Genomic DNA, 27489 nt, shown 5'->3' with positions numbered 1-27489 from the left:
CCTCCCAAAGAATTGAAGTTTCAGTGTAGTTGAAAGAAGTTTGAAGTGCACAGCCTTAGTAAGTAATTGTATAAGGTCAAGTGTGAGTTTTAAATGAAAGATTAAGGCAAGTACTGCTCTAAGTTTTTTCCACTGGAGCTATGAGACATTTTTATTTTATTGGTAACTGTCTCTAGTGTTGTAAATCAGCAAGTTACTAAATCATCACTTGAAAACCTGCCAGAAATTGGTACTCCATTAGGTGCAGGGGCTTTTTTTTTAAACTCTCTAAAACTGAAGTGTTGCAGAAAATATAATTAAACTCTCTATACACATCAAGTCAGCTGTGACTAAAAATTATTAAGGGAAATTGTTGCAGTGTATGGAAATAAAGACAAATTGGGGAGTTTCCATGCAAATTCTCACTTCTGCACTTTCTACTTCTCTGTGTTAAAACTCCCCAGTTATACAGAAGCTTTTATGAATTCAGATTTTCACATGTGTTCTATGATGATCACAAGTTCTGTAAACACATAAACATTTACTATTATTACTACTGCTACTACTATTATGACTGCTGTTGATTTTATTTTACATAACAGGAATTTCTCATTAATGCTATATTAGAGGACCTCTCTAAAGATGACAGAGAATGACTATTCATGAAACTGAAGTTTTCAAAGAGAGGACTGAGTGAATACATACCTTGATTATACCACCAGATGCAAGTCATTGTACAAGTATTACCTGTTGGGAAGGGATTACTTTCTACAAGGAAAACATTGTATCTCAATTTTGATATTATTACCATTCTGATGTTCATCATTGGTACCACCAAACAGCTCCATAGAATAACTGACAATTTCATGGAACCGCATTGAAATGATACTGAAGTGCTGTTAATCAAAAGCAATTTAATTTAAAATGTAATTCTTTTAGTTTGTGGTTGATATGAACTGGAGGGGAGGAGAAAGTAGTCCCTTCCTTAATTTTCTTTTAGCCTAATTAATATTTATTTTCTGTTTATTATCATCTATCTCTGCTATGAGAGGGCAATGGAGAACTCATCAGAGATCAGGCCATCTCTGGGCAATTACTTACGTGAATAAAACATTACAGACATCTCTGGTATATTTTATATGTTGTTTCTACAGCAACATCAAAAACTTGCATCAACATCAAATCTAAACTAACACCAAAAGAAAACTAATTTTTTTTTTAGACTTTAAAGGCTTAGAATTCACAGAAAAGCCTTGGATTGATCACACTGAGTATAATCAACAATTCACATCCCATTGCTCCAGGCTTTAGAATTCCCATGAATACACTTGTCCCTGACCCCAGTCAGCAGGATGGATAGAGCAAACTTGGTCATGATTGGAGAAAAGTGATAGACAATTAATGACGTGCTCAAAGTATGATAGTATCAACCACAAGCAGAAAATGCAGTAGGATATATGTTAATTATTTATTACATTTGCTGTGTAGGTTAGGACATCCTATATTTTGATTAAATGCCATTCAGAAGTTCTATAGGAAGCACTAACTTCTTCATGTTCACATAAGTACTCAGTCATGGCTATTCTGCTTTCCTTCTTATTACATTAAAGTGTGTAAGCCTATTTCTGTGTTCATCCATGAGAAAGACAACTTTTGGCTAAGATGATTTGCCAAAGTCTCACAAAATAATGTGGGCTTCTGTCATTTTTTTGTATATGAGGAACAAAGCTCAGGTTTAATATTCTTTCCAGGCATTTCTCTGTTGCATTAGAAAAAAATCCACAAACAGATAATTTGTACTATATTTAGAGGTCTGTGCTGTTTTAACCCCAACCATCAACCAAGCCCAACTTAGCTGCTCAGTGTTTCCCCCCACCAGCAGGTAAAGATGAGGAAGGGTGAAAGGTAGAAAACTTGTGGATGGAAAAAAATTGAACTTGATGATCCTCATAGGTCTTTTCCAACTCAGAAATTCTCTAATTCTGTGCATAGAAAAAGCAGAAGTCACACACAGAAGCAAAGTAAAACAAGGAATGTTTCCTCCACTTCCCATGGGCAGGCAGGTGTTCAGCCATCTCCAGGAGAGCAGGGTCCTATCACACATAGCAGTGCCTTGGGAAAACAAATGCCATCACTCCAAATGTCACTGCCCCACCCCTTCCTCCCCCTTCCCCCAGTTTTATATGCTGAGCATGATGCCATGTAGTCTGGGGTATCACTTTGGGTCATCTCTCCTGGCAGTGTCTCGTCCCAGCCTTCCATGCATTTTTAACTTCCTTTCCATTGAGACAGTGCAAAAAGAAGATTTTGCCTCTGTGTGAGCCCTGCTCAGCAATAACAAAAAAAACCTCTCTATATTATCAACCTCGTGTTCTGCACAAACCCAAAACACAGCCCCATACCAGTCACTGTGAAGGAAATTAACTCTATGCCAGCCAAAACCAGCACAATATCTCATATGATATACTTGCCAGTACTCTGTCTACTGATTCATCTTTTGAAAAAAAACTTCAACAATCTCACCTTCTAACAAGTTTAACTGAGAAAAAGTAGGCCAAATATCCCCCCCATCCCTTCTCAATCCTGCTACCTCCCCACTCCAAACAAGCAAATCAAAGAACAATTGAACAGTCAAGATGCAATAAATCTTTCAAATATTTCTTTTCTTCCCCCCCCAGATAAACCTGTGCCTTTGTGCTGCTTGTAGATTTGAGAGTTCAGTGTGCTGTATCACACAGGATTGTGGGAAAGTTAGAACTGCTTCTCAGTACTTTTAATGTTTAATGTTAGCTGCTCTCAACTAACAAGGTGATAACAGAGGTGGGAGCTGTGAGAGCCATCACTAATTCAAAGGGCTTTCCTTCCTAGAACACTCCAGGCACTTTTTAAAAACAGTGAAGAAATAACAAGTACTAAAATTAATCATGTCTCTGTCTGTCACTGACTCAAGAAGTATATATTATTTTTAAGATGTTTCTGAACTAAAAAGTTAAAATTTGCTTTTCCCTCTGAGTTTTCAGTTGTTTTATGAAGAGGAATTGAAAAGTAAAAACAATAGTGAAAACATTGATTGTGATGAGTTTCTGTACAATTGCTTGTATTTTGCACTACTAACTGTTTTGTTAAATTGATCTGGTAATTCTTAGGTATAAAATTCTTTGTAACTTGTAATTTTGGCAGTCAGGGCCTACGTGTGACTTGTAGATTAAAAATTGAAGAAGAGGTGTCTTTCTCATTATACGGATATATATTAGATAAATATCATTATAACAAGGGCTGTCTTTCTAAATTTGAGAAATAACATAAAACATATAGGAGAAACAGCATGCAGTAAAGACCAAAATGTGTTGCTCTATTTGTTTGTAAAAAATGATGCATCTTTACTGCTAGAGTTTAGCCAACTGTGGTTTGCTGAAATTTTACCTCTGCTATGTTTTGTATCTCTGTATTTTATCATTCTTACTTATTTGTCATGTGTTTGTGTTTTATATATGTGCGAGTATCCCATTACAGGTTAATGTTATTCTCTGTAGAATATACAATACTCTGTAGGTCATCTATTACCACTTGAAATTGAGGCCAGTAACCTTGAGTTAAATCTGTGAAACACAGTGGAGGATTGGTGTCCAATTATTTTGCTTTTCAGAAGAAGGTTTTAAGTGTTTACTACAAATTGGTATGCTATTTTTAGGAACCAAAATACTGTGTGGACCTGAAGTAATACCTATACTGTAATCTACTTAAAGAGCATTTTTAGTGCAGTAATTTGAAAAGTGATTGAAATCTTGGAAGCTTCATTTTAAGTAGATTAAAATTAAGAACAACAGAATTATTATTTAAATATCATACTCACTTAATAAGCAAGTAAAGAAAAATGCCTCTAGGGCCTTAAGTCTCAAAAGGATAGAGAAAAAGTATGGTTAGAAAATTTGTCCAGCTGGGTAGTGGGTCTAATAACTTTTCATTAAGTAGATCTTGTTATTTAGTTGTGCTCAAGAATAAGTTATTGCTTGTTTCTTGCTGTTAGAATCCTTGTTTGTTTCTATGATATTATTTGAGCAAATAAAATATTTGCATATGAGGTCTTGAGGGAAAAGTAGATTAGAAGCAGTATGTTGGAATATTTAAATTTTTTTTTATTACTTAATATGATTTTTTTCAGCCAACAGCTGAAGAAAATCTTTCACTTTTTCAGGTGTTCCTCTGTCCTCTTCTAAATCTAAGTAGAAGGTGTTTTCAAAACCTTAGTTGTTTCTAAAAATAAGATTTTCTATTTTTTTTCTGATTATGTTTAATATTTGCTGCAAGAAATCCCCATCTGTATTTGCTTGATCTGTTCAGAGTTATTGTGAAATAGTACCTTTATAGAAAATTCTAAAGAACAAAACAAAATTTTTATAAAATACGTGGTTAAACAGAGTATGAAAAATATTACTCAGATGCCATATAACCTGATAAACCTCACCTGGAGAGAAAACAGAATATCTTGTTATTAAAGAAGTCCTGGAGCAGGGGTTTTCAACAAGATAGCAAGAGTACAACCTTTTGAGGGGAACATGCACTATAAAATTGATGTTCTAGACAAACCAAGTTGCATATAGGGAGCCCAAACCACTGGTTTAGTTCACCGGCAGCATTTTGCTGCATCCTGAGTTACATTGGACTCAATTTGGATATTCTATAATTATCTGAAAAATTTAAGGTGAGGGGCAAAGTTGGTTTCTTCAGTATTACTGATTATGGTAGACGTTAGATGATGTGTATGGAATACTAACAAGAAAATACCAATTTGAACCTCGAAGCCTTTAGGAATTGGAAATAAAATTATAGATTTTAGCAGGAGAAGGGAGAATTTCCTTGTTCCATTTATTTGCAAATATTACTTACTTTTGAGGCATATGATTAACTTCTGTCTTCTGCAGAGACAGGAAAAATGGGATTTATCTCTATGAAATTAAAAATCTGAAATTTAGATATTTGCATCTGAGCTAGCTAAGTCTCTTATTAGTCATATGAAAGAAAAAAAGTGTATCTTGCATGAAGAAGTTGTGACAAAGATGGAAGGAAGAAATCTCATTCAAAGGGAATTGGCAGTATAAAAGTGCCATTTGGCAGTCATTACTGATTTGACCAAGTAACTAGGTAATCTGTATGCTTTGTAGACATCTACACTAGATGAGATGGGTTCCAGTTCTGTCAAAATATCTTACTCTAAATAAGTGTTAGAAAAAAGTATACCAATCTGTATTGATTATCTTGTACAGAAATCACAAGCTATACCTGGCAACTCATTCATATTTGCTGTTAACACTCCCTGAGTCTCCCTTTTCAGTGTTTGGTAACAAAGGTGCTCCTTGATTTCCCAGGGGTTAAGGCTGCTGCCATTGCTAGACCTAGACAAAACATAGGGACTAAGTAAGGAGCTGGAAATGTCCTACCAGTGAGACTGTCTTTCATTCCTGAAAGTGTGAAATAGGTATTTTGACCATACACAATGTTCTGGTAAAGTGCAATCTCATTAAATTAAATAAGCTGAAACTGACTGTTCTATCCACCTGAGGCAGTCTGATCTTTCCACCCCTTTGATAAACCATGATTAAAGGTTTATTTTAACCCCAGACTTGTCAAAACTGTAGGTTTTTTTTTTCTTCCAAAGAAAGCATTGAGTGAAATAGACTTGATTATGAAAAAAAATACCAGAACCCTACAGCATTTCTTTTCATAAAACAATAAAACTATCCTGGTACTTTTGTGGTTACTTTAAAGCCTTGCTACCATCCAGACTGACTGTTATTTAGATTAGGAAAATTCAAGGCAGTAAACTGTGGCTCTCACTATAATTTTCAATCAATGACAGGAAGCCTATCTGCAGTAGTCTAGTTTGCAATAGTTTTTAATCATAGTGAGATTTACTTACCCCTCTTTTTTAAGAAGAATAAGCAATCTTTAGGAATTGGTGGGGGTTTTTTTGGGGGGTATTTTTGGGGTTTTTTTTGTTTGTTTGTTTTTGTTTTTAGTTTTTTTTTTGTCGGGGAAGAGTTGTTTTTGTTTCAGTTAAAAATAGCACTGAATCTCATCCTTATTCTTTATACTAAAGCTCCTAGGGAAATCAATGGCAGCTTTGCGTAAATAAATACTGAATAAAAGCTTTAGAAAGAATGAGCTGAATATTCATTCAACAGTGATATGCTGCATAGTTTGAATATGACTGGTCTCTTTATTTCCTTTTGCTATGCCTTGTTTGGAGGACTCAGATACACAACTGTATAACAAACAAGAATTACTCATTTGTCCTGCTTGACAAAATATAAATATGAGAAAAAAAAGACATTTAGAATTTTAGCTACTTACTGTGGTTGGGGAATTTCTATGCCTGTAGTGAAAAACTACTGCTGTTTTCTGAGCCAATGGTAACTTTTAAAAAAAACCTATCAAGATGATTGATTTTAATTTTCAAGGGTGAAATAGCCCTTAAAACTAGATTCTTTCAGGACCATCTGGATGCAATGGAGCACACTGACAATTGCTGAGCTCTGCCCTGAAATTGATAAAGTATGTTGCAGTAAACTCTTAGTTTTATCAGCCTGAGTGTGGAAGTTTTAGGGCTGTTTTTCAGTTTCACCATGACAGCCGGCACTGGTGCTCCACCATACCTGTCAGAGATTACATTTCTGTTTTCCAGCAAGGTCTATTTCAGAGGCTACTTCTCCAAAGACTAGACATGTCCTCCAGTAATTAACACTGAGAACAAACCAACCTCCTGGAGAAAGGAGGGATTAATATAAAACTTGTTTGCAAATACTAACCCATAACTTTACTCCTAACATACTTGCTCTTCCATAAAACATATCTGTAAACAAATGTGTATGCCACTGAATATGTTTTTCTCCCTGCAAAACAGAACAAACAGTACCATGGTGCTTTTTAATCTTATTTCCTGGTGTACTTTTGGAAGATCTGGATAGCAGTGTTCAGCCTGGCACAAGAGAAGACTATGACAGGGTTTTTCTCAGGGCGCAGTTCTGTAAAAATGTTATTTGAATATCAAGTAAAATAAAATACAGAAGGAATTCAGTGATAGATCAATCATCTACCAAACCTTTGTTAGGTTTTGATCTACTGTTACCCTAAGAGACTATCAATATGCTTTTATATCTGGGTAAAATTTGCAGTGCATATAACAATAATTAAATGTAAAACTCTCACCTAGACACAGATGACAGGTTAAACGTAGCTATAGCATTCTCCTGAAGAATGCTTTCAGTTATGATAGGCAATGTGTAAGATTTTTTTATGGAGTATCACTTTAGCATCTACTCCTTGTATATTGTTAATATGTTTGGGGTATGATGACTTTTTAATTTTTTTCATTTTTCTTTCTCAAGGGCTCAAAAACCTCCATCTCGACTCAACTTGTTTTGACTTTTGTGAACAGTCATTACCTCATGGATCATACTTCTGCTGTATATCTGTGCTTTACTGTGTTCTGATTCATTCTCTGTGGGCAGGAAAATAAAGAATTTAAGAGGTAGAGACTGGGAAAAAGGAAGATTGATGTGCAAGTACCTGTATGTACATTTCTGTACTGTCTGCAATGAAGTGTTGTTATTTTCAAACCCTTTACAAATTGTCTACATCTCTTTGCCAGTTTGCTCTTTGTAGCCCAGCAGTGGTAGATATACAGTCCGACTGCCCCAAATTTAGAGTGATGGGTGAGTGATGAATTCACAGTTTTCTGAACTTTATCTCTGTTATACTTAGGAAACTGCAGTAGAAAACAAGGGTTTTTTTTTAACCATTTTGTGTCATGTTGGGGCAGGGTGGGAGGGTGGGTGGAGGTGGGGAATCTACCATGCCAAATAAGTCTTTTCTTCTTGCATCTCTGCAGTGACTACACAGAAATTTGACCACATTCTGCTTCTTGGGAAGGATGGTAGTATATTCTTTGTGGATATTCTACACAAGGACAGATTGAGAAATTCTAACAGAAAATTCTCTGATCTAGCTCTCAGCTCTAGTAAAGTCTGTATGTGTGATGGAGATACCGAAGAGAGTAGTCTCTTTTTGATGTTTCTAATATATTTTTGTAATGTCTCAGTGGAAGTGTTTCTAAGGTAATGCTGCAGGTGTTGAAAACGTATATTGAGTAGAATCAGATTATGTCAAGTTTCAGTGCGTGGTTGTGCATACTTGAATATTACAGATTTAAAGATGTTCATATTTACATGTTAGCTTTTATAGTTACATGTATCCTTATCTTGTTAAATGCTTTAATGCTGTCTCAATAGATTTTTTTAATGAGAGATTCATTCATCTTTCACACCTGAATTTTTGTTCATATGTTACCATTTACCGATGGCATAGATATTTAATTAGTTATATTATTTTTGTGGCTTTAACTAATGTAGAAGTACATTTGGGAAACATCCCAGACTGGACATGTGTCCTTTTCTCAGTAATTCACAATGGTTAAATGTAATGAATTTACCCTTAAACCAGGAAGCCCAGGAAGAATTTTTAAATGTTTCTGCCATCTTCCTACCCTGTCTCTTGCCAGTAAAAAGCTATGTGTAGGAGAAAGTGGTGATGAAGACAGTGTTGTGCTGACTTTGGAACCCCACTGCTAAAAATATGTTAGAACCACTTTTGTGGTAGTGGACAATTTCAGTCAGAAAATCAGGTATTGTTTGGTACAAATTTTTTTTTCAGACTAGAACGTTCTAAAATATTGTTTCTTAAACTGTAAGAAAAAACATAACCAGGTAAATAGGTGGCAAATAGCAATGAGTGGTAATCACTCAGTGTGTTACCTTCTTGGAGTATAAATAGTGGTCTATTTTATAGTATCTTTTAATATCTGCCTAAAAATGTCTGACAGATAGTATCTTGATCCGCCTAGATTTATTCCAAGCAAATAATTCATTTTCACTTTTACAGCAATTAATCTATCATCACTGAGAGAAGAAATACTATGCCAGATCAGTATTATCAATATTAGAATATGGAATTTTTATGAAAGAAAAATTGTGTTATTCCTTCAGACTAAACAGAAATTTTATTTTCAAAGCCTAACTGCACAACTCAGAAGAAAATAAAACATTTTTTAAAATAGTAAATAGTAAGTGATACTCTGCTTAAACTACTGTTGGGGAATTTTTATTTTATCTGTCAAGGCATATAAAACACATGTTCATGCTTAAATATATATATATATATATATATATATATATATATATATATATATATATATATATATATATGTAATTAATGAACGACACAGTGAGCAGAATCTCACTTTAATAAGTGGTTCTAAAACAAGTCTGCATAGATGCCTCTTGACAGATGTTTTCTAACCCCTAGCCCCAGTACCGGCCCTGTGAGTGGTCACACCTTGGTCCACCCTTGAGTCTAGGCCTTCTCCCAGTTCTGCTGCACAAATTTGGACCCAATCACCTTGCTGGTGTTCCTGGATTGCTAAGACAATAGGGAGTCATGTATTTGGCCAACCTTCCTCCTAGACCCTTTAATCCCTTCTGAGGCATTCTTACCCTCTATATCAAATTATTTCTCAATCACAGATTTACTACTGATGACCAGTTAGAATTTGACTTTCCCCTTCCACTTTTCTACTTATGTAGCTTTGCAGACAACTGCTTTTTTATTGTGGTTGAGAAGTCTTATTGTGTGGTTCTAATGTTAAAATAGAATTTGTACCCAACTTACACACAATACTATGTTTGAAGTTGTAGACTATGGGCAGGGGCAAAACACAGATGCCCATGTCTTAGTCTGTTGTGTTTTCAAACAATATTAAAATTGAGGAATGATGCCTTACCCAGATTTTTTAGGACTTGAAAATTCATTCATTTATCTAGAAATGAAGGGATTTTTTTTTCTTTTCTTTTTCTTTTTTTTGGGTTTTTTTTTACAGTTTGCTGTAGTATGAAATAGTGTTACATGGTCAGTCAAAACAAAGGTTTGTGGAACTAGACTGTAAGGGACACTCTTTATCTCATAAACTCCCTCAATTCCCTTTTGCAGGTATCAGAAATTCAGATGCTTGATTGTTTCATTCACCATGGCCTCATTTGTTTCCCTGGCAAATTTTCCAAGATTTGAGATTATTTCTAACACTTGATTTGGCTGCTACGATAGGTGTTGGCCACTCTGCTCATTACTTTGTCTTACTATGAGAGTGAGAAATATCCAGTTTTCTTTCATAGGGATATGAGTAGATAGGTCCTTTGAACTTGGAAGTCATGCATATATTTGAATATTAGAAGCAACAACTCATAAAAGAAAGAAGAGCCTGATAGACACTAAACCTGTGTAGTGCTGACATTCCATCTGTAACACATCATCTCTTGTGTTAGCAAATGGGTTTACTTACAACCATTGGTTGTGTGTGTCAGCACTGCATGCACAGTGTTGCTCTCTTGTGTGGTTTTAATGCTGGGTTTTGATATTGTACACTCCCTGTGTAACAAAATGAAGTCTTTCCAATGATTTTTTAAAGAATTAATCTTTCTAATTGTGGAAGAGAATAAAACAACTTTATGAGTTGCCTCAGCTAAGGCATGAAATATCTATGTGTGTGGCTCTAAAGGATTTTAAGTCTGAGTCCCATTCTGGGCTCCCAGTCTGTCCTTGTTCAAGAAAATATTTCAAGAGGAACCCAGCTGGCATAAGCACCTTTAAAAGAGTAAGAATATATTGCCTGATTTTTCCATTGTTTTGCATCTTACTATTTTTTGGTTTTAAGAATTGGTTTTATTGCTGGGAAATTTCAGGTAACATTGATTGTATTGCCAGGTAACTCAAAATCAGGGGAAAAGAAAATCACAAAAACAGCAAACCACTATAAAAGAACTTTTCATCATTTAATTGTCAGGAACTAAACTTCATAAAATTTTTATACATAGTATCAATGAATTCTCTAGGGTGGCAAGATAGCACTTGTAACTGTACTCACAAATCTATATTTAAAGAATTACTTCACAAACCAGAGGAGCTGGTTTGTTATTATTTTTATAATTGTGATTTTGAAATTTCTTTTAATGAAATATTCAGCATATATTAGGGTTTTTTTAATGTGCCTCACACTGCAGAGCTCTCTTACTCCTTTATTTTTTGCTCAGTTTTAACATAGTTTTCCTATTGATGTTTATGTGTTTATATTCACATTTGTGAATTTAACACAGGGCACAAGCGATCAAATTGCAAATACCAATGCAGACCCTGCCTCAGGGTGATCAGGAAGATATCTATTGTTACTCTTCAGTGTAAATTTCAGAGTTCTGATATGCATTTACAGTAAAAAAAAAAAAGCCAAACATCCTGCACAAACATTTCTGGGTTTTTTTAGGTGTGCCATTCACAGCTGCTGTGTGTTGAGCTCACATCTGTAAGAACGGATGCCTTTCCAAATAACAGAATGCTTCACTTAATATGTCTTTTTCTGTCACGAGTAGAAGTTTTAACTATTTTATGCAACAACACTGAACAAAGTGAAAACACTAGTTTATGTCAAAGGAGGAGAAAAACAGCCATGACCTCCTCTAGATGTGTGTCTCTCTCTGATAGTGCTGTATTCAGTGAAGCCCCCCAAAACAGCTGCTTCCCTCACCACTGCCCACACCATAAGTTTAAATTATTGATCTAACTGTAAGAAATACTTGGTTTGATATTATAATTAGGCACTATCATGAGGAGAAAATGGATAGATAATACTTGAATAATTAGAGCAGGAGCATTCTATGCAATGACAAGATGAGTTTTATTTTAATCGTAGGTAAATTCATTAAGCAATAATGAAATGCAGTGTTTTTCTATGTGCTCTGCTATGCTATTAGATGGGTCAATTTGTTTTCTCTAAAGGTGAATCACATTTCTTTAAGCAGACCAGCAAGATAAGACAGGCTCAACATATTCTTTTTGTCTCCACAGTGATTTTTACAGCTGTGTATAGAAATGTGAGAAGGCAGTACTAAATAGAAAAGTCTAGCAAGGGATTTCCTTTCCATGCAAAGACTGCCTTCATTGAAAAGAGTGAAGACAGACTTGATGAACTAGGGCCAAGAGAAGAAATGAATTAATTCTATCAAACAATGCATACTGTTCAGGAAAAAAAGAACACATAGTTATTTCATCTATGTATTTTTGAGATTTCAGTAATTGCCAGGAGATTAAGATACCATCTTCAGCCTAAAATTATATTTTTTTTATGGTTTGAGTAAGCACAACAGTAGCTATCTCATACAAATTTTTCACTGCTAAAAAACTAACATAATGATAAGAAATGTGATAATTAGGCTAACAAAGCAGGCTGGTCTTATAACCATGAAGGTGAAATTTTTTCAAAATAAGCTTTCTTCTTGAAAAAGTTATTGGATTGCAAGATTTATGTAGCAAGTAAATTGAAAATTAAATTATACCTCAAAGGCCTAAATAATTCTTCAATTTCTAAATTGGTTTTAATGTGGTATTTTTGCACTGTTACTTAACACAGTATTTCAGTTCTACTGAAATATGAGGGAGTGCAAAAAAGATCTTTTTCCTTACATTTCTGTTTTTTCTTGAAAGATGTCATAATAATTTTGCAATATTCTACTTGAGGAACAGGTTGAAAGGGAGTATCCTTGTGCATTACGTTTGTTTTCTTTATTGCACATAGGCAGCTTGAATAGCTTTACTTATACTCACATGAATATGATAGTGTTAGCAATCAAAATAAGGCAGGAACTCCTAAGGTTGACTGTCCAAATGTTTCTAATTGGCTCTCAATTATAGTGCACTTGGAAACTTTAAATAGACAATAGGTACAAGATCTTGGTTTTCACTAAAAGGTCAATATTTAAAAATTGGTTTATCTGTTTTAATACCTGTTTTGGCTTTCTTTTAAGGCTTGGTTTCATCAGTATTTTTTACTGCTTTATAGTGTCATTACTTCAGTAGAGCTCTATCATTCATCTGAGAGCAAGCAATCAGTAACACTGGATTTTGTTTTCTATCCCAGTACTGTATTCTTCCTTGTGAATGTGTAAGGAAAGATGTGAAAAATGACCCTTGAAAAAGGAATTTTTTACCTTTCCATAAGTCTCTTAATCCAGAATGAACAAAACCTTGATGTATTTCTGTCTTGGTTTGAAAGACAGGTGTCTGCTAAGGAAGGCAGGAGCCTCCCTTGGAATGGAAAATATAAACCCCTTCCCTCCGAATTATTATAATTTTGAAATTAAGGGGGTCTCAGGCAAAGATATGAGGATAGGAATAACATTTCTTTACTGGTGTGTATGATAAAGCAAACAAGCACCCACAGCTGCGGCACCGACCCCAAACAGGACCCGGGGCCCAGTCCCGGCCCGCTCGGCCGCGGGCCCTTTCCGCCTGCTGCAGTTCCGGGCACGGCCAGCAGGGGCGCTGCTGCTGCCGGGGGCGGGGCGGGGGCGGTGATTCCCCGCGCCTGCAGGGGGCGCTGTGGCGCGGGCTGGGGCGCGCGCGGTGATGGCGGCTCGGGCCGGGCGGGAAGGGAGGGAGGAGAGGCTGCGCCTCACAGCCCTGGGGCAGCCGATCCCGGTGCCCAGCAGGACTCTGAGGAGCACCGAGCCGGGACGGCAGGAGTCTCGGCAGGCAGGGGCAGCGGGGCTGCAGAGCAGTGACAACTCGGAGCAGTGCTGAAGAAGCGGCAGGGGCAGGGCAGGGGCGGCCCGGCTCCCAGCAGGGCAGGGAGAGGCGAGCTCAGGATCCCGGGCACCCCAACAGTCGGGGATGGGTCCCTCTTGAAGTGAGGGAGGTGATAATAAGGTCCCAGTTCAGTGGCTGCTCTCACGAGCAGAGGCTCACCCCACGGCAGAAGAAGCAGCTCCGGGCTTGGCTCTGGTGGCAGCAGCGAATTCCCTTCCCCAAGCGAATTCCCTTCCCCAAGCAGCAGCTCCGACCGTCCTCCCCCAAAGCCAAAAGAGAGAGAGAGAAACTCCCAGATAAGAGAAGTGGAAACAGATGCTGTCCTCCCCTGAGTTTAGACGCTCCTTTTGTTTTTCTTAAGTACCCAGTTAATGTTTCTTAGCAACTTATGGGGAAAATTCTATAAGTATAAAGGAACAAAAGGAAATAAATCCAACTCCCTACAATTTTCTGCTCTGTTTTTCTTTCTTGTCTGTCCAGATGATTGAGGGTTGTTGTGGATGAGAGGTTATGCACAAGGACTGGCCTACAGTAAATTGTATATTTTGGGGGCTGGGACATGGATTTGTAATTCTTCTTGTTGAGACAGCAATTGAATATGATAAATTTTAAGCATCCTCTTGCTTTTTTACACATGTAAGTAATTTTATGTCATCTTATGACTGACTAGTACACTTCGGTCATGTCTGTGTAATAAGCTTCTGACTTGAGCTGAAATTCTTGTTATTTTCAGTCAGGTACATGACCTTGTATTTTCCAATGCCAGACTTCATTCTCTGTTACACTACCATCACCTAGCTCTGTCTTTTGATATCTTGATTCTGCTCTGTATTGATGACACCTAATTGTACAGGGAGATGAATTCATGAATATATCTATAGTTTTTATTTCATGGTCTTAATGAAATTAAGGAATTCCTTGATTCTGTGATTACTAAGTCATGGATGGTTTGATTCTTCCCTTCTCAGTATCTCATATTGCCATTTTCCTGTTTTTATGCAGTATGTAGTTCCTTTTCTCATGTACTCATGAATGACTAGCAATTTCCTGTATAACAATAGATAAAATCAGCCACTGCTTTTTTCTAAAAATTGCCTGTCACAGAAAACCACAGATTACTTTGACTTGATCTACATGAGATAAACTTTGTTCCATTTGATCTAGTTTTTGATTTACCTTCATTTTCTTAAATGTTCTTTCCTCTCAGAATTTTCCTAAATTCTCTTGTATTATTGAAGTCAGATTTACACATTTTTTTCTATCAGTTTTTTTCTGTATTTTTACTACACAGGATTTTGTCCACTTACTCTGTTCTAATTCACCCTGTTAGATTAGTTTATGGTGCTTTTATTTGAATCTGTAGTGACATGTATCAGGTTTTCAGAATTCAGAGACAGACACTTCTGAACAGAGCTGGGGTGCTATAATACACTGCTCTTGACTTTTTTTTTTGTTTTTCATTTGTTCACATTATGCATTGTATTTCAGTATCTTTGGTCATCAGTCACATTTATAAGATCATTTGAGAGAATTTTTTATATAATTTAGTACATAACATTATATTTGTGGGAGCAAGGAAATTTCACATTTAAGCCTGGATGTTTTCATGCTTCAAGATGAAATGAGATGTGTGTAGTGGAAAGTTGAATGTCTCATCAGTAAACATGGCCACTCTGTACTTGTTGGACATAATCATATGCAGAAGCATGGATATTAAAAGATACATGTGTACTCAGAATTAATTCTTAAACTTCATCATAAAATAAGATCGTAACAGCCAATAAATGTGTAAGTAATATGAATATTGGAAATTTTAGGGATTATTGCTTCTAAAAATACTTTACATGTACTTTATATTTGCTTTTTATTACATTATGAGGGAACAATCTAATTTAATTCTGCACTCTTGGCTTTTCTTTTGCTTTTCTTAATCTGGTTAGATCAAGTAATGTATTTGAGCTGTTACAAGTGAATAAACGGTTTTCATTTAATAAAAATACCTAGTAAAATTTAGATCTTCACCAAACAAAAGCAGATCTAATAGCAGTAAGTTCTGTTTAATCGCTTAAAGGTGTTGTGCCCAGTACAAATGTTTTGTGTAGTATGATTTTTTTTTAATGCTTAAAAATATATCTGTCTTTCAAGTTCCTGCACAGAAATTTTTGGAGCCCCTTGATTTTGTGGTGAGAGTTACTAATTTATGTCATTCAGCTAATCAAGTCTTTTCAAAATCTGGTATAGATCTGAAAAAGTGTGAAACTTGATTCTACAAGTATCTACATTTGTATACCTTGAAATAACATTTGTAGATCTGGAAATAACATACATTAATAACTTTAAATACTTAAAATAGTAGTACATAGACATTTTTCTAGATTAAGCAGGGAAAAGTACTATATTTGCCATTTGTCTGAAGTTTCCAAGTTTTTGACTTCTTTCCATTTGCATAAATTTAAAAGAAAATGATTAAATTGTGCTGCATTATAACTGTAATGGTCCATCATTTTGAATAAATACAAGCAGTTAAATGTAATGATGGTTTTATAAAAATTATTTTGGCTCAATCCCAATTTTAGGGTACTTTTTACCATGTAACAACTTTTAGCTAACTGTTATGTTAAACAACAATATGAGTATTATAATAGTACCTCATAGACTTTAGGTAGGAAAGAACTGCAGTGGCTTATATTAAAATGTGTCTTTCTATGACACTCAGTCCATTGTATAAGATATAAGTTTATATAAGACATGCTTTCTTCACTATTTATCATCTATTGTTTTGATATTATCATCAGATTGTGTATTTATCTGCTTGATTGAAGGTTTTGTTTCCTTTGTCTAAAGAAAAAGATTAGTATTCTGCAGTAACATTGTGCCTTCTCAACCCTGAATAAAAATACAGGAAGGAAGGAAGTAAACTTGATGACATTGCGTGATTGACTTGAGCTTTTATAAGCATTCAGATTGTAAATATTTATGACTTTTATAAGGAGAAAACATAGTATTTTACTTCAACCTTAAAAGGCTAAAACATCCCAAAAACAATTTTGACCTGCTTTAGAGTAAGTTTCAGCAGAGTGCACTAAGTATTGATGCTAATAAAAAATACTGGGGAATAAGAGTTAATTATCCCTCTCCCATAGGTATCTCTGTTTTGTTTGGGTTTTGTGGGTTTTTTTCTTGTTGTTGTTTTGTTTGGCTGGTTGGTTGTTTTGGATTTTGTTTGGTTTTGTTTGGTTTTGTTTGTTTTTAAAATTTCCTGTCAGGCTCACCATGAACTCTCCTGCTAAAGGTCAATGTTCTTAGGACTCTATAAAATGATGAGTGTCAACCTTATTCATAGGCAGTTGAAACATTTGAAAACTCTCAATTTTGATAGAGCTTTTTTCAAATTTGGTTTTCCTCACCAGTATTTAAGACATCATCAGCACATTTCTTCAGTTGCCACGCACACTGATTTTACATGACTGTGTGCACTTATACTGTTCTCTATGTAGAGGAGAAGAACCTCTGTTTCATTTCTACTCTTTCAAGTTTTATTTCTTCCTCATATTAAAACCTGAAATTTTTAAGAAGAATGGCAAACAAAATGAAAAACTTAACAGATCTGATATTATAATAATAAAACCATTACATTTCTACAAATAAGAATTTCTGTAAGGGGAAGAAGTCGGCAGGAGCTGATTAAAGATTTTAACACTTCAAAAGCTGAAATGTGTGCATGCAGTATGTCATAGTGTAGCTTGGTCCTGTCTCTAATAAAAAAAGGGTTTGAGAGTAGTTAATGGAGCTGAAATAAGGAAAGGCAGAGTTGAATTTCTAGAAGTTTCTATTTCATATATCTAATTTAAAAATATTTTTCTCTATTTAAAATTTTGATGTAAAATATGGATTAAAATTTGATTTTAAATTTTTATTAAAAATGTAAAATAATTATCTTTCATATATCTAGGGGTTTTCTAATTCAATAAATCAGAAATACTTAAATAAATCTGAAATATGTTGTATGAATGAATTAAATTTGTTCTGTTTGAGGAGGAAACAGAATAGATCACCACTAAAGAAGCCACCTTTTGATGGACTTATATTTTGCAGTATAAGATTGAATATATATAAACTGATATGGATTTACATTTTTCCATATTTATATTTTGCAGTATAAAATTGAATGTATATAAACTGATAAAAGACATTTTGAGTACCACTGGAAGCATTTATCTGTGTTTGTGATTATTTGTAGTTGGTTGATTGGATTTTCTGGTGCCTTATCAGAAGAAGGTCCATCTGGCATCCTTAATAAAATCCCTTTCCATTATGATCTCAAAGTTTTAATGAACTTTACTATCTTCAAAACCTCTCCTGCTCTTAAAATTGAGTTGAAATAAGGAAGCATAAAGCAAAGTTGGACAGCAGAATAGGGGAGAGACATAAATATTAGAAATAAATAGTTACAGAACACTAACACTTAAACACTAGAAATACATAGTTACAGAATTATTATGTCTTTTTTTCTGTAGGGAACCAAGTTCAACATTACAACACTTTCTTGATGTAGATTTTTTAAGTTCTTGTATGAATTGTGGGAGAATAACTGTCTAGTTGCATATTGCTTGTGCTACAGCCACCAAGCCTTTACTTTGTTTATTCACACCACCTGGTATGTGTCAGAAAGTCTTGTGAAGGTAAATATTTTGAAAATTACACACTCAGATGTCACAGTAATGGGTATTGTGAACTAAACAGGAAAGAGAGAAATTTCTTTCAGTTTTGGTCTGTGTTGTACCAGCACACCATGGAAACTATAAGCTCCTGGTTAAACTCTTAAGTGCAGAAAAGAAACATCAAACCTTTAGCAGTTTGTGATACATCTATCTGAAGCAAATGTTATGAAAAGTAAACTGAACATGAAGATGGGCAGATATTTTGCTGGCTAGTTTTGCTTCAAAGTAGGTAAATAAGTCTGTGATTTCTTTTTATTTGCTGTTACTTGCTTTTGATGTAAATGTTATGAAATTGCTCTGAAGGAGAACGTTACGAATTTTGCAGATTAAACAAGGACAGTCTGTAGTTTCCTGAATATGGTTGTGCACCATCTTCATCTGAGAGCATTTAGGTTTGCTGTGGAAAAAGTATTAAGCACCACTTTGCTCTAAGTAGATCATTCTTGGATATGATTGAAAACTTATATTTTTTAACCTTCCAAGAAATGAATTATGTGATTGCAAATTTGTTATTGTTTAAAATATATACTACTTTAAGTCAATTAAACTTGAATCAAATTCTCTTCAATGATGGACAGAAATATTTTAATCACATGGCTCAAAGATAATTTTCCTTATTCTCAACCCTTTTAAAGTCTCCTTGTGCTCTTAATTAGAGCTTTGTTTTGTAGTGAAAGTGTATATTCTTGTAAAGCACTGAATCCTGAGTTTCATGCTGAGCATCTCAGAAAAGTAATCTAATGAGAAAATCTGACAGAAAAAATATGGATGCGTATACTACTGCTCCTTGTTTTGGTTTTTTTTTAAAATTTAGAACAGAGTATAAATTAATTATTCTAGGTTCTGGTTTCAGAGATTGTGAATTACAGATCTTTTAATTTCATATGTACTTTCCACCCATGGTCAGAGGGGGAAAAAAGTCAATTGGCCAGGGAGAGGAATATTCCCATTTGTTTCTTCATCCATTTTATTAACCACATAAATTCTTCTTGATGTGTAGAGCAAGACAGTTCATTTGAATAACAGTGGGTGAACACTTGTGTCGTGATTCAATATCTTATGGTCACTTTAAGAATCATCTGCAAAGGTATCAGTGAATATGAGCAAATAATGTAAAAGCTAAATCATGATGGAGTTCATTGACAAGGTTCACTCTACTTGCTGGATGCTTGAGACACACTGAGAAAAGCAAACTAAATTCTAAAATCAAACTAAAACCAGAATCTACCCCAAAAGTATCTGTCTCAATGAGAGGGAAAAAGAGCAAAGTAGGAAAAGGTAAGGATAATAAGCAGTGTTATTTAAGGTAAGTTGAGATAAGACACCCCATGCTAAACTGATTTATTTTTAGCACTGTGAATAGAAGAATTTGGTTGTAGAAAAACATCTGCATTACACATATCAGAAGTGCAATTGATTTATTCTTTATTGCAGTGAATCTAAACTTTATCATGCAAATAATTTCTTTACAATGGGTGATATCTACTTTTGGAGTATTATCTCTCTGAGGGTCATGTGTGTCCAAAAGAGAATGTTTCCAAGAATATTATGAATTTTAGGTGTGATTTCAATTCAACTCAGTATTCAAGTTAAAAAAAAAAAAAAGAAAAATGGAAAAAGAAAACCAAACTAAAACTTGAGTGTTTTCTTCAGAGTTCTTGACTAATAAAATGGTCCAATAGCAGTTCCATAAGAAAAGGAAGGGCAATTTTATGCTCTGTTCACTTCTGTCATGCTGAGATCCAGTCCTTCCTAGTGCTAAGACCTTTTAAAATTAAAACCAGATTTACCAAGAAACTATAGAAATGGTAAATGAATTATAAGTGAATCCTTTCAGTCTTTACAAACCTATAAATGGTGGGATTTTGCCTTTGGGAATCATTGTTAAGTTATCACAAACTCTTCTAAAGTATGATCATTGCAGCCCTTCTTTCTGAAACTAACTAAATGCCCTTTCTGCAGAATTAAACACCTGACAAGTATCTCATGCTGTCAGCTAAAAACAAATCTTCAGTGAATACCTAATTCCACTGAGTTTGTGTGTGGTTGTATAAGTGAATCTTTCTGTAAACGATAGAATCAAAATTAGTAATAATAAAAATTAAAATTAGTAATTAATAATAATAAAAATAAAATAATTATTAATAATAAAAATTAGTAATAATAAAATTCAGTTCTTAAACATGAGTTGCTATGAAGTTTAAAAATCCTATTTTATTATAATGCCAATATTAGAATTGTCTTCTATGGAAAAGAAAATTTTTTTTAATTAAAAAATGCACAGGCTTTTATGATAAGGTAATTACATATCAGAATAAATACAAACACACTTTGCTTCCAAAAGCGACATCAATATTTGAGTGTTAATCTTCTAATACTTTAATATATTTGAAGTTATAATCCATAGAATCAAGTATATTTTTAATCTGTGTATAGCTAAAGGAAGATAAACATGATTTAAACTATAAATCTATTTAAACTTTTCTGATATTTTTACTTCAATCTGAGACAATGCCAATGTTCTAGAGGAAATTGTGGGTTAAACAAAGTTTTTTCCTTCTTTTCAGTGCTGGATGACAGTATATAATTTCCACTGTCAATCATGCATCTCTTGTTTGGTTTTTCCACTTTTGTTTGGTAGCCTACCAAATTCCAAGTTCTTCTGAAAACTTCTCAGTGCATTTGTTTGCATAGAGAGGCTTGTAGGATTGTTGTTGTTATTTATAAGACAGAAAAACTTAACTATTCTCTTTCATTTAGACATACTCTTTGATATAAAATGAAAGGGAGGTAAACTTGGGGTGTAACTTTTGGTTTTCGGGTGTTATGTTAAAGCTGAAGACAGTTTAATAGGAAAGACAAAAAGCCATGCATGCAAGCAAAGCAAAACAAGAACTTCATTCGGAACTTCCCATTGGCAGTCAGGTGTTCTGTCATCTCCAGGAAGGCAGGGTTCTACTACGTGTAGTAGTGACTTATAAAGATGAAAGAGAATTGCTCCAAAGGCAAGTCTTCCTTCTAATTTCTTCCCCCAGTTTTCTACACTAAGCATTACACTGTATGGTGTGGTAGTGAAGAGGTTTTTCAGCATCAGCTAACTCTGTGATTTGCAATTCCTGCAGACACCAGATTGGTACAGATTAATATTTTGGTGACTGATACTACTTTATTTTACAAAGTACCTACTCTTCTAGGATTTCTCCACCATCTACTGGACTTAATTTTTGCCTTGTGACTTCATTTTTACTCTACCCACATTTTAATGCAAGAAGAAAACAGTAAAATGAAGGTTTTCCTATGTGCTATATTAATAGATCTTTTTTATTGTCATTAATTATAGAATTATCTCTTTTTCAGAGTACTTTACTGTGGATCTAATTAATTGATAGATGAAATAATTTCTTTCAGTTAATTTAAAAACCTCTAAAAGTTTACTTTCATTTTTTTCATAACAATGCAACCCTTTGGGTTTTTTTCCTGTTTTTCGGTAAATTTTATTATTCATAATCAATGTAGTGCTTCAGTTTTGAGTAGTTTCTTGTAAAGATTTATAATCCGTCTTTATTGAAATGTTTGGAGCTTTACTCCTTACTGTCTATGTAGCGTTTCATAACTACTGGAATATTTTCTTTTGTAAATGCAGTTTTCCATAGCAACTAAATAATAAGAGGCCTCAAAATTATATTAAAGTGTAATGTGATGTAGGTAGTCTAGATAAGATAAGCCATGTGCTAATATCAAGTTGATTTTGTAACTGAAAACTATAATTCCTCAAAATCAAGCATGAAATTCTTTACTTTGAGAAACCGTAGATGTTTGTAATATAAGGATTTTTATTTTCAACTTTCTGAAAAAGGGAAAATTACTCACAAAGTTTTTAAAAAAAAAAGAAAAATAAACCAATTTAAACCAAATACTGTAGCTAGGAGTGAAAATCAGTTTCTTAGCTGAGTATCTCCATTATTGCTTGGCTTTCTACTATGAGTTTTATATACATAATATGGGACTTGGATTTTCCATATGATAAACTGTGTCATGTATTAAATCCAAGTAACTGTGATATGTCCCATATTTAGTTAGGTGTACTAAGAGGAGCAAAGCTCACTATGCAGCAAAGAAATTTAGCTGTAATTATTTAGAGAAATAATGTTGCCTCCTTCAGTGGGATTTTGTCAGCACATACTGTGTTTTCATACTTAAAAGAAACTACTCCTATGTTTTGGAAGTCCTGTATTGATCCCATAGTTAATGTAAGTGTAATCTTAAGGAAGAAAAATTGCTGTGAGATCAATAAAGTCAGTCTTCCCCCATATACATAACTTAGGTTTGCGTCCAAAATGCTTTAATCTTCCATGCTAACGTAATTGCTTGATAACTTTAAGCACTACAAAGTCTCACCTTAAATTTCTGAAATCAAAGGACTATTCCTTTGTTTTGAGTTTTGATGTTGAGAGTTTTAAAAAAAAAATACTAATGTTGTGAGCAATGTAGCTATACAGCTAGATTATTCACAATGACTGCAAGACATCTGTGGAAAATAACATTCAGAGATATGGCTGCAGAAGGCTGGTGATGATTGAAAGGAAGATATGATTTACTCAAAAGTCAGGTCATAATGACTTCTATTTTGTTCTCATGCTTTCTCTCTCAACTGAGGGAAAACAAAAATGCTTTAGACCAGATAACTATTCTTGCTTTCATAATTTAAAGCAGTCATGAGCTGATGAATTGATGACCTGAAAATCATCCTCTTTAGGGGGATCTGCATGACTTTGAGCTGTTATAGAAGGCCCTAATTCATGTCAGTTCTAGCCTTGCACTCCTGGTATGAATGTTAAATAAGAGCCTACATGATTTTTGATACTGAAGGTTTTTGCAGGCAGAGTAAATTAACAAAAATTATCAATGCTATTGCATTATTTTGCTTTCCTTTAATCAACACAGATGTAGCTATGTAACTGTATTATCTGAGACAGTTGTTTCTGGTGATTTCATTGTTGTAAGATTGGATGAGAATTACCTTATTTTTAAAATTATAGCTTACAGAGGATATAAATCTGCAAATGCCATAATGTGATCAAGAAAAAGCAGTAAATAATTTACTATGAGAAAATAAACATCTGAGATGTTACTTTTCAGTATAAATAATTTAAAATTCTCAGAATATAATGACATATAATTTTAGAGGTTTCATTTAAATTTTCCTACAATTAGTGGTGACTAGGCTGATCTGGAATCCCATTATGTCACTGTGCTTCCTAGTCTACAGTTTAAATGAAGTTCTAGGTGCACAGTTAGCTTCCAATGAACTTGTGCAACAAAACCAAACCAACCAACCAGCCAGCCAATCAACCAAAAGTTCCTTATTGGAAGGCAGTTCTTTCCAAATCACTGTACAAGTCATTGTAAAAAGACACCATAATTTAAAATGGTCTGCCATCTGCTGCTTTTCTGCCCTGTGTGGCATTGTGTGGTTTCTATTTGAATAGGAACAATAAAGCTTCATTGTAGTCAGAACCCTGTGTTCATCCCTTCCTGAGACAAAAAATTTGGTATCTGGGGTGTTTTTTCTTCAAGTCATGTCAAGAAATGATGAATAAAATGTTGACAAAACAGAATCTTGGAATTCAATCTCTTTGCTATCCATTCTTAGAAATGCAGTTAAAAACAAACAAAAAACCAAAACCAAACAAACAAACCCACAAGGAAGACAGACTTGTTTTTTACATTAGAGATTTGTTCTTTCATTGTGGGTTGTCCATTATTTGACATGCTTTAAGTCACTTTAGTTAAATTGCGTGGAAATGAAGTTTCAAAAAATCTCTGAATAGTTTGCTTTATAATTTAATTATTGAAAGTATTTATAAGGGGAAAAAAAATAAAGGAAGAAGAAATTATTTCCCTACTTTGTACAAGTATGCTGTTGGAAAATGTAGGATTGACTGTGTACAACACTGATGGTACTCTTCCTTTCACTCTGTGCCATATTGCACTAATGTTATCCTCATAAACTTAGGTACTAATTCAAATGTATGTCTACACATCATAAAACAAGCGTTAGTTTGAGATGCACTGTTCAATGATTTGGACATGTATTAGGGAGTTCCTGTATTCAATTCCATTTACATTTCATTCCATTAGTGCTAAAACAGTGGGAAAATGTATATGGCATAAAGTGGTTCAAGTCTTCTCTCTGGGCTAGACTGACTTGGCAAAGCATGGTGCCACAGTTTTGCTTAGGCTATGTTTTAATACAGTGCCAGATACACAGACAGCTTCAACTAAACTTGTAAAGAAATGAAAGTCCCTATTTTAAGACCTCCTTATGATGATTATGCCGCTGCTGCTGCTGCTGATTATTACTACCCAAATCACTGTTAAACTCATAAGGCTAAGATATCAAAACTTAAAATTGTGTACAGTCCCCTGTTTTATTTAGATGTATGGTGTAGTTCCCTCCACTTTGTTTCATTACAAGCAATAATGCAACCAGTTTTAGAAGAGATTTTGCAATTATGGTTGCTATATGAAGACTTATCCAAAAGTCTTACAAATAATTTTGTTTCCGTATTTGTTTCATGTTTTTATTATTAGCAGTAATAGCAATTGCAGTAGTATCTGGTTATTCAGATAGAGTTGTGCCAAAATTCAGTTTAACAGAGGAAATTATTTGGGAGGATTTTCAGGGAAATGTCCCAAAAAATGGCATGAAGTAAAACTCTCACTGCTTAGCATTTAGCCAGGTGCCGTAAATTTGCAAAACTAGCAGGTTATGGAAAGGAACATATCTTCCTTTGTCTCTCTTCCTGGGACAGAGTTGAGCATTGAACCAGGAGTGGAAATTTGTGCACTGGAGTTTTGGTCTTCCTTCTATTCTTTACTCATCTTAGATTTAATCAATGTCTATTGGGTTCCACATGAAATATTGATTTGTTTTATTTTAGAGAGGAAATAATTATTGAGGTATTTAAGAGAAACTTTTGTGTAACGCCTAGAGAAATGTTGTATCCATTCTGGATCTCCAGTCACAGAAGAAATTGCTAGATTTTGTCCCTGTGAAGCCTGCATTTTAAGGAGTTTAATTTGTGGAATCCACCCTGGTATTTTAACATTTGTTGTATTATTGTAGAATATTTTCTCTTGGGAAACATGGAAAAGATATAATTTATGAAAACATTTTTTTATCTCAACAAAGAACTCAGTCTTCTCTGTTTACTGGACTGCAGCCAAGACCTGCAGGACATTTTAAAGTGTGCTTGTGATGTAGCATAATCTAGGTTACCTCAAATTCTCTCCCACCCCAAACAGATTAGATGGATAGTCACACACAGGTGTTTTTAATCTTCCCTAGTGTACCGATAAATACTGAATAACTCATCCAGTGCAAAAGACATGTGTGGTAGCACGCTCCAATCCAAGAGCTTGGAAGGGGTATTATCCCTTTGGAGCAAGGAGGTGTTCACTACCTAGCAAAGTGGATACGTCAGCCAGCCTAGAAAAGATACAACTGTGTATTTAAGGAAGTGAAACAAAGATTATTTTAATTATGAAGAGTAGTCATCTCAAGAAGGGAATAGAAGGAGATATGGGAGGAAAAATTAAATCTTTCTGAATCCCTAGGAGTCTTGGAAGATGAGTTTGCCTGTAAGAGTTAGGGAAGCAGTCAAAAGGTGGCAGCACAGCATGTTCATTAATGGAACAGCTCTCCCCAGCTGGTATTTTCTGTGACAAACAGTCCTGAACAGGCAACTATGGTTTATAAGATCTGAACAGCAAAGTAATTGAGCAAAAAATTGACAGACAAAGAGAAATAAAAAAAATATGGTTTGTTGTCTCATGTTATGGGCTTTCCTTTTTCATAAGATGAAATTTTCCAAATTCTTTCTTTATCTTCTTTCTTAATTGAAAGTGAATTTAATGAGATTGAAAGTACCTGGGTAAGAACTAGGCATTATCTGTCTATTCAGGTAGTTTGGAATGTTTGCTCTCAGAATAATTCTTCCAAAGCATGCAAAAAGTAATAGTGTGTGAATTCACTCTAGTTGAAGGGGCAAGTGGAAAAATGTCACCAAAAATGAAAGAGAAGTATGTTCCAGCAAAACATAGTAATTGAGAATGCACTGTAGCATGCAGTGACATGCAATGAGGTGTGCATGCCTAAGCTTCAAGATTTGTGAGGAGTGTGTAACATTTCTGCTGTAAGTATTTGTACTGTTTTTTTATTGTATCCTTATACAATATGATAGATAAATAGGAAATTTATATGGAGATATTACCTCTGCTTAAAACAATTTCCTACTTTCAAAATGCTCCTCATTTTTATTAGCAAATCAGTACAGAAAGTTTGCATTGGTATTCCTGGAAAATCGAAAATATTTCCAAATTTAATATGCTTTTCTTGATGATGTTCCTGATTTTTTTTCTTTAGGGTTTCATTGTGTCTTTAATTATACCAGATTTAATCATACATTCCAGTGAAGCTGACAGCCTATTACATTCTTTGTTATACATGATGATACCAGGTCTCAGTTTTTCCTAAATACTGCAAAAAAAGATGTTACTCCTTGTTGTCCATTCATGTCCAAGCATTTTAAAAGGGTCTTAATACGACTGTTCCTTATTGGCATTTGCAAGTTATAGAGTGGTTAAAAAACTTGTGAAAGGAGGTGAAAAGGAATTGTATTTGGACTTTGATGAAATTGTAATGAAAGTTTTTAGTGGCAGAAACCACTTTCATAAAGGTCTGGATATGATTTAAGAAGACAAAGTTGTGTAACAACCTGTAGGTTTGATCTACTATGGGACATTATCCAAGGATTCAGATCAATTCTTAAACTTAAAAATTTAGTAATAATCAGAAGGAGTAAATGACATATTAATTTAAAACCAACGCTAAAAGCACTTCTAATATATATTTCAATAATTCAGTCATGTGAGGTATTGCTGGGTAAAACTTTGATTAAAGAATTGCCTTCTGTGTTATTAATATAGGAAATCTTAAATTCCATTAAAACTGACTCAGTGCCAATCTTGAAGCATACAGGTGAGATCACTAAGGTGAGATCACTGGATTGAGCATTGTTTAGAAGGATGCCTGAGAGACAGG

At 34.4% G+C, this 27489-nt stretch overlaps 1 protein-coding gene across 2 annotated transcripts in view; it reads left to right on the top strand.

The window, feature by feature from the left end:
- CNTNAP4 (contactin associated protein family member 4) overlaps window positions 1–27489 on the top strand; it is a 205985-nt gene that overhangs the window by 3264 nt on the left and 175232 nt on the right. The gene's annotated exons all lie outside the window — the stretch shown is intronic.

The sequence above is a fragment of the Molothrus ater genome, chromosome Z, assembly GCF_012460135.2.
Source record: "Molothrus ater isolate BHLD 08-10-18 breed brown headed cowbird chromosome Z, BPBGC_Mater_1.1, whole genome shotgun sequence".
Taxonomy (NCBI): Eukaryota; Metazoa; Chordata; class Aves; order Passeriformes; family Icteridae; genus Molothrus; species Molothrus ater.
This window is presented reverse-complemented; position numbering and strand designations above follow the sequence as displayed.